This window comes from Penaeus chinensis, chromosome 20, assembly GCF_019202785.1.
Source record: "Penaeus chinensis breed Huanghai No. 1 chromosome 20, ASM1920278v2, whole genome shotgun sequence".
Classification (NCBI taxonomy): domain Eukaryota; kingdom Metazoa; phylum Arthropoda; class Malacostraca; order Decapoda; family Penaeidae; genus Penaeus; species Penaeus chinensis.
In genome coordinates this window covers 19,165,902-19,173,401 of record NC_061838.1, presented here as the reverse complement: position 1 = coordinate 19,173,401, position 7,500 = coordinate 19,165,902, and positions in this window count along the sequence as shown.

The following is a 7,500-nucleotide window of genomic DNA, read 5'->3' as shown; positions in this document are numbered from 1 at the left end:
TCTGTTTTTCATGTCCGGTCATCATCTACGTCCTTCAGCTGTCAATCATAATTCCATTCTTTCTTCTCTCTCCTCTCCTTTCCTCCTTCCTTCCCTCCCTCCCCTCTTCTCATTCCTTCCTTCCACCCTCTCCTCGCCTTCCTCCATCTCCTATCTTTCTCGCCTTCCCTCCCTCTCCTCTCCTTCCTTCCCTCCCTCTCCTCTCCTTTTCTCTTTCCTTTACTCCCTCTCCCTTTCCTCCTCTCCTTTCTTTCCTCCATTCTTTACCCCCTTTCCATCCTTCCCTCCTTCCCTATTCCCCTCTCTCCTTCCTTCCTCCCTTTCCTTCTCCCTCCCTCTCTATCCGCTCTAATTCCTTCCCTCCCTCTCCACTCCCTTTCCTTCTCTCACCCCTCTTCTCTCCCTCTCTTTCTTTCTTCCCTCTTTCCCCCTCTCCTTCCTTCCCTCCCTCTCCAAACCCGTTCCTTCCCTCTCTTTCTCTCCTTTCTTCCCTCCTTCTCCCCCTCTCCTTCCTTCTCACCTTCTCCCCATCCCCTCTGCTTCCTTCTCTCCCTCTCCTCTGTCTCTTTCCTTCCCTCTTCACTCCTTCTTTTTCCTTCTATCTCACCCTTTACCTCTCCTTCCTGCTTTCTACAGCCTTCTTTTTTCTATCTTTCTCTTTTTCCTTTCCTCTCTATCGCTCCATCTCCTCTCTCTCCCCTCTCCACCCCTTTCTCCATCTCTCCATCTCCCCCTTCCTCCTCTCCATCACTCCATCTCCCCCTCCCTCCTCTCCACCACCCCTCTCCATCCCCCCATCTCCACCTTCCCTCCTCCCCATCTCTGCACCCCCCCTCCCCCCTCCTCCATTCCTTTTACCTCTGCAATTGCCTGCCATTTGACCATTTTCCCTTCCCCCCCTCTCCCCCCCATACCTCCCCCTGCCTCTCTCCCTTGCCTTTCCCCTTGCCCTCTCCCTCCCCTCCCCTCTCCTCACATCCTCCCCCGCCTTACACTCCTCTTTACCTCCCCCACCCCCCACTTCCCTTGCCCTTCTCCGTGCCCTCTCCCCCTCCTCTCCCTCTCCCCCTCCTCTCCCTCCCACCCTCTAACTTGGCCGTCTCCTCCCCTTGCCCTTCCTACCATTCCCCTCACTACCCTCCCCCCCCCCCCTGCCCATCCGATCTCCCCAGCTCTTAGCTTTCCCCTTCCCTCCTGCCCTTCCTCTTCCTTCCCTTCACCTTACCTCCCCACTCCACACCCACTCTGCCTCTCTCCTCCCCTCTCCTTCCGTCCCTTTTGATTCCCTCTACTTCTCCCCCCCCCTCTCTCCCCCCCTTGCCCTATATTCCCAACCCTCCCCTCTACTTCTCCCCCCCCTTCCATTCTCCTCCCCTCCCCTCTCCACTGCCCCCACCCCCTCTGCTCTTCTCCTCTCCTTCCCTTCTCCTCCCCTCTACTTTTCCCTTCCCCCTTACACCTTGCCCATCCCATCTCCCCAACCCTCCCCTCTACCTCCCCCCTTCCCTCGCCTTCTCTCTCCCTTCCCCTCCCCCTGCCGATCCCCTCTCCCCAGCCCTCCTCCTCTGCCTCTCTCCCCTCCCAATTCCCTCCCCTCTACCTCTCTCCCCTCCCCTCCTCTCCCTTTCCCTACCCCCATCCCTCCAACATCCCATCTCCCAATGCCCTTTTCCCCTCCTCTCCCTCCCCCCTCCCCTTCCTTCTACCTCTCCCCCTCCTCTCCCCTCCCCCTCCCCTCCCTTCTACCTCTCCCCCTCCTCTCCCCTCCCTCTCCCCTCCCTTCTACCTCTCCCCCCCCCCCTTCCTCTTTGCCCATTCCATCTCCCCGGCCCACCGCCTTCCCCCCACCGCCCATCCGCCCCCGCCCACACAGCAGCTGCGCCCGTGTCCCGCCCGCGGCTGCGACCACAATGTTCCCAGAAGTATTTATTTACCCCATTCTGCGCCTCCCGATCCGCCCGACCTGCAAGCACGGGGAGAGAGAGAGAGAGAGAGAGAGAGAGAGAGAGGGAGAGAGAGAGAGAGAGAGAGAGAGAGGGGAGAGAGAGAGAGAGAGAGAGAGAGAGAGAGAGAGAGAGAGAGAGAGAGAGAGAGAGAGAGAGAGAGAGAGAGAGAGAGAGAGAGAGAGAGAGAGAGAGAGAGAGAGAGAGGAGAGAGAGAGAGAGAGAGAGGGAGAGAGAGAGAGAGAGAGAGAGAGAGAGAGAGAGAGAGAGAGAGAGAGAGAGAGAGAGAGAGAGAGAGGAGAGAGAGAGGGAGAGGAGAGAGAGAGAGTGAGTGAGAGAGAGAGAGAGAGAGAGAGAGAGAGAGAGAGAGAGAGAGAGAGAGAGAGAGAGAGAGAGAGAGAGAGAGAGAGAGAGAGAGAGAGAGAGAGAGAGACAAGGAGAGTGAATGAGAGGGAGAGAGAGAGGAGAGAGGAGAGATGAGAGGAGGAGAGATGAGAGGAGAGGAGCGAGAGATTGAGAGAGAGATAGAGAGAGAGAGAGAGAGAGAGAGAAGATGAGAGAGAGACGAGAGAGTGAGAGAGAGAGAGAGAGACAGTGAGAGAGAGAGAAAGATGAGAGAGAGAGAGAGATAGAGGAGAGAGGAGAGATAGGAGGGAGAGATGAGCAGGAGAGAGAGAGAGATGAGAGAGAGACAGAGAGAGAGAAGAGAGAGAGAGACGAGAGAGGAGGGAGATGAGAGGAGAGAGGATGAGAGAGGAGAGATGAGATGAGAGAGAGAGAGAGAGATGAGAGACGAGAGAGGAGAGAGAGAAGATGACTCATGAGGAGGAGAGAGAGCAGATAGATGAGAGAGAGAGAGAGAGAGAGGAGGAGAGAGGGGGTGGGGCGAGGAGAGATGAGGGATGAGAGAGAGAGAGGAGAGAGAGAGAGAGACGAGATCGAGAGAGAGAGGAGAGAGACAGAGAGAGAGAGATGAGAGAGGAGAGAGAGAGAAGAGGAGAGGAGAGAGAGAGACAGAGAGAGAAGACGGAGGAAGCGAGAGAGAGAGAGGAGATAGAGACGAGAGAGAGAGAGAGGAGACTGAGAGGAGAGAGAGACGTTACGCGAGAGAGAGAGAGAGAGAGGGGGAGGAAGAGAGAGAGAGACAGAGACGAGAGAGAGAGAGAGACGAGACGAGAGGAGAGAGAGAGAGAGACAGAGAAGAGAGGAGAGAGAGAGGAGAAGAAGAGAGAGAGAGAGAGAGAGATAAAGAGAGAGAGAGAGAAGAGAGAGAGAGACGAGAGAGAGAGACAGAGGAAAGATGAGAGAGAGAGAGAGAGAGAGAGAGAGAAGAGAGAGAGGAGAGGGAGAGAGAGAGAGAGAGAGAAAGAGAGAGAAAGAGGACAGAGAGCGAGAGAGAGCGACGAGTGAGAGAGAGAGAGAGAGAGAGAGAGGAGAGAGAGAGAGAGAGAGAGAGAGAGAGAGGAGACAGACGACAGAGAAAGAGCGAAAGAGGGAGAGAGAGTAAGAGAGACAGAGAGAGAGAGAGGAGTGAGAGAGAGAGCAGAGAGAGAGAGAGAGAGAGCGAAACAGAGAGAGAGGGAGAGAGAGAGTAAGACAAACAGAACAGAGAGAGAGCGAAAGATGAGAGGAGAGAGAGAGCGTGATAGAGAGACGGAGGAGAGAGGAGAGAGAGAGAGAGAGAAACAGAGAGAGAGGAGAGAGATCGACAAACAGAAACAGAGGAGAGAGCGGAAAGAGAGAGAGGAGAGACGAGGAGAGAAGAGAGGTGAGAGGAGAGAGAGACGTGAGAGGAGAGTGAGGAGAAAGAGAGAGAGAGAGAGAGAGAACACAGAGAGAGAGAGAGAGATACAGACAACAGAAACAGAGAGAGAGCGAAAGAGAGAGGCGATGAGGAGAGAGGAGAGAGAGAGAGAGAGAGAGAAAGAGTGAGAGAAAGAGAGAGAGAGTGAGGAGAGAGAGACGAGAGACGAGAGATGAGAGAGAGAGAGAGATGAGAGATGATGAGAGAGAGAGAGAGAGAAAAAAAGCGGGGAAAATGAGAGAGAGAGAAGGAGAGAGAGAGAGAGTTGAGTAGAGCGGGAGAGAAGAGAGGAGGGGGAGAGAAAACAGAGAGGAGAGAGAGGGTACAGACAAACAGAAACAGAGAGAGAGGAAAGAGAGAGGAGAGGAGAGAGAGAGAGAAGAGAGAGAGAGGGAGAGAGAGAGAGGAGGAGATGAGAGAGGGGAAAAGATGAGATGAGAGAGACGAGAGAGAGAGAGAGAGAGACAGAGAGAGAAAGGAGAGAGAGAGAGACAAGAGAGAGAAGAGAGAGAGGGAGAGAGGAGAGAGAGGGAGAGAGAGAGAGAGAGGGAGAGAGAGAGAGACCTGCGCTTTTTATTCAGAAAATCGTGATTGTTTTGCGCTGATGGAACAAGGTCTTCTTTTTTATCCTTTCTCCATTTTCTTCCTTTTTTACTCTGTCTCCGATTCTCTCTCTTTTTTTTTTTTTTTTTTTTCTTCTTCTTCTTTCTTGGTATCTCTTTTTTCTCTCTCCTTTTCTCTTTCGATCTTCTTTATTCCTATTTTGGTCTTTCATTCCTTTTTTTCTCTCTCTTTCTCTCTCTTTCTTTTCTTAATTTCATTTGTGTTGTTTGGAATCTGTTTCGTCATTTTATTTGTTTCTTTTTCTTTGTTGTTTGTTTGCTTTCTTCACATATCCATCCTATATTCTCTCTTTCATTCTTCTTTCCTCCCTCCTTTATTCATATTCTTCCTTTTCTATTTTCGCAGCAATTCCATTTTCTGATCTTCTCTGCCATTCATACCATAATTATTATTACCATAGTTATTACCATAACCCTCACCATAATCACCCCATAATTAATCGTCACCCTTATAATCACTGCAATTAATCCATCACCATAATCATCATCATAATCATCACTATAATTGATCGTCACCATCATCATCACCATCATCACTATCATCATCACCATCATCATCGCCATTATCATCACCATAATCATCGCCATAATCATCGCCATCATCATCACCGTCATCATCGCCATCATCATCACCGTCATCACCATCCTCACCATCAATCATCACCATCTTCTCATCACCATAATCATCGCCATTTATCATCACCTCATCTACCATCTCATCCCATCTTTATCATCCCATAATCATCGCCATCTTTTTCACCATCATCATCCCCCATCATCATCCCCCGTCATTCACATCACCCATCATCATCACATCTTCTTCTCACCATAATCATCGCCATCATCAAACACCTCACTATCATCCCTCAAACATCACCGTCTCACCATTTTCACCATCGTCTCCGCGTCGAGATCTCGGCACCCCATGACATCGCGTGACGTCACCACGGGCATACGGCAGCCCTCCAGCCCCACGAGCGAGAGCAAGCAAAAACGCTTCGAGTTTTAAGACGCAATTTGCATACGGGTTTTCTCGAGGGGGAGGGGGAGGGGGGTGGGGGTGGGGTGAGGGGGGGTTGGGGAGGGGGGGGGAGAAGGGGGTAGGGACGGAGGGTACGGGTTGAAATCGTAGGGAGGAAAAGGACAAATGGGAATGGAGGGCGATTGAGGAAGGGGAGAGGGAGTGGCCAAAGGAGGAAAGGGAGGAGGGAGGAAAAGGAGGGGGAGGGGAGGGATGGGAAGGGAGGACTTTGGAAAATTTTTCAGAGCCCCCCGAGTTTAGGGATCTGTTTTTATTGACAAGGGGGCGGGGGGGGGGGGGGGGTGGGGGGGAGGGAGGGGGGGGGTGTGAGGGGGGGGGGGGGTGGGGGGGGGGGGGGGGTGGGGGAGGGGGGAGGGGGGGGGGGGGGGGGGGGGGGGTGGGGGGGGGGGGGAGGGGGGTGGGGGGGCGGGGGCGGGGGGGGGGGAGGGGGCGCGGGGGGGGCGCGTTTGGGGAGTGGGGGGGGGGCAGGGCGGGCGGGGCGGGGGGGGGAGGGGGGTGGGGGTGGGGGGGGGGGGGGGGGGGGGGGGGGGGGGGGGGGGGAGGGGGGGGAAAGTGGGGGGGGGGGGGGGGGAGGCAACAGACGGGTCGGGTCGGGTCGACTGACCAGCGGTCGCTAGCTTAATCCCATAAAGCGAGATGATGATGGTCAGCGTCCAGCCCGCCAGGCATGACCACCGCATGACCATTGCATGACCACCGCATGACCTCTCCTGCCTCCACGCGCCCGCCGCCCGCCGCCTTCACGCCCAAACGCCTACACTTCCGGTTATCTATTTCTGGCCTAGATGTTCCCTAAGCCACCCCAGGGTCGTATTTTAAAGACTGAGACGAAATGACCTGAAAATAACCCCTTGAAGGCTGACTCATTTTTCTCTTTTCCCTTTGACTTTATCGTCGCCTCATCTTTCCCTTCGCCTCTCTCTTTTCCTCTCCCTTTTTTCTCTTTATCCTCAGCTCTCAGTAATAAAAGGAGGCCCTTTTATTACCGTCATTATTGATCCCCCCGATATTCCTGATGTTATTACTGCTTCTTCTCCTATCTCTTCTCTTTTACATTTTTCTCTCTCTTCCTAACTCTCATCTGTGTCTCTTTCTTCCATCTACTCTTTTCATTTCCATTTTTGTTCCCTCTTCTCGCCCTCGCTTACACCTTCTTCCGTCCATAGCTTTATTCTTCATCCCCTTCCCATTCGTTCGTCCCCTATCCCTTCCCCTTGCCCCTACGCCTGATATCTCCCCCTGTCCCTACCCCTGGCATCTCCCCCTGCCCCTTTCCCCTGTCCCTACCTCTGGCATCTCCCCCTGCCCCTTTCCCCTGCCCCTACCCTGGCATCTCCCCCTGCCCCTTCCCCTGCCCCTATCCCTGACATCTCCCCCTGCCCCTTCCCCTGCCCCTATCCCTGATATCTCCCCCTGCTCCTTCCCCTTCCCATTCGTCCATCCCCTATCTCTTTCCCCTGCCCCTACGCCTGATATCTCCCCCCTGATATATCCTCCTGCCCCTTCCCTTTCCCCCTGCCCCTACCTCTGGCATCTCCCCCTGCCCCTTCCCCTGCCCCCTACCCCTGATATCTCCCCCTGCTCCTTCCCCTTCCCATTCGTTCATCCCCTATCCCTTCCCCCTGCCCCTACGCCTGATATCTCCCCCCTGATATATCCTCCTGCCCCTTCCCTTTCCCCCTGCCCCTACCCCTGGCATCTCCCCCTGCCCCTTCCCCCTGCCCCTATCCCTAACATAACCCCCCTGCCCTCGTCCTGGTCCCTCCCCTCCCCCATCCCCTTGGCCCCTCCCCCATCCCTTCCCCTGGCTCCTCCCCCTAGCCCCTCCCCCTGGTTCCTCCCCCAGGCAACTCGTGATCTATGCCTCCAACACCCTCTAATCGCTCCGGCTGTCCGCACGCCACGACTTGCCGCTTGTCCGTCAGCTCGTCCGCAGCCTGGGGGCGGGATGGAGGGGGTGGCGGTGGGGGGAAGAGGGGGAGGGAGGGGAAGAAGGGGAGGGGGGAAGATTAGGTGGGGGGAAGAGGAAGGGGGAGGGGAAGAACGGGAGGGGGAAAGATTAGGTGGGGGAAGAGGAAGGTGGGAGAG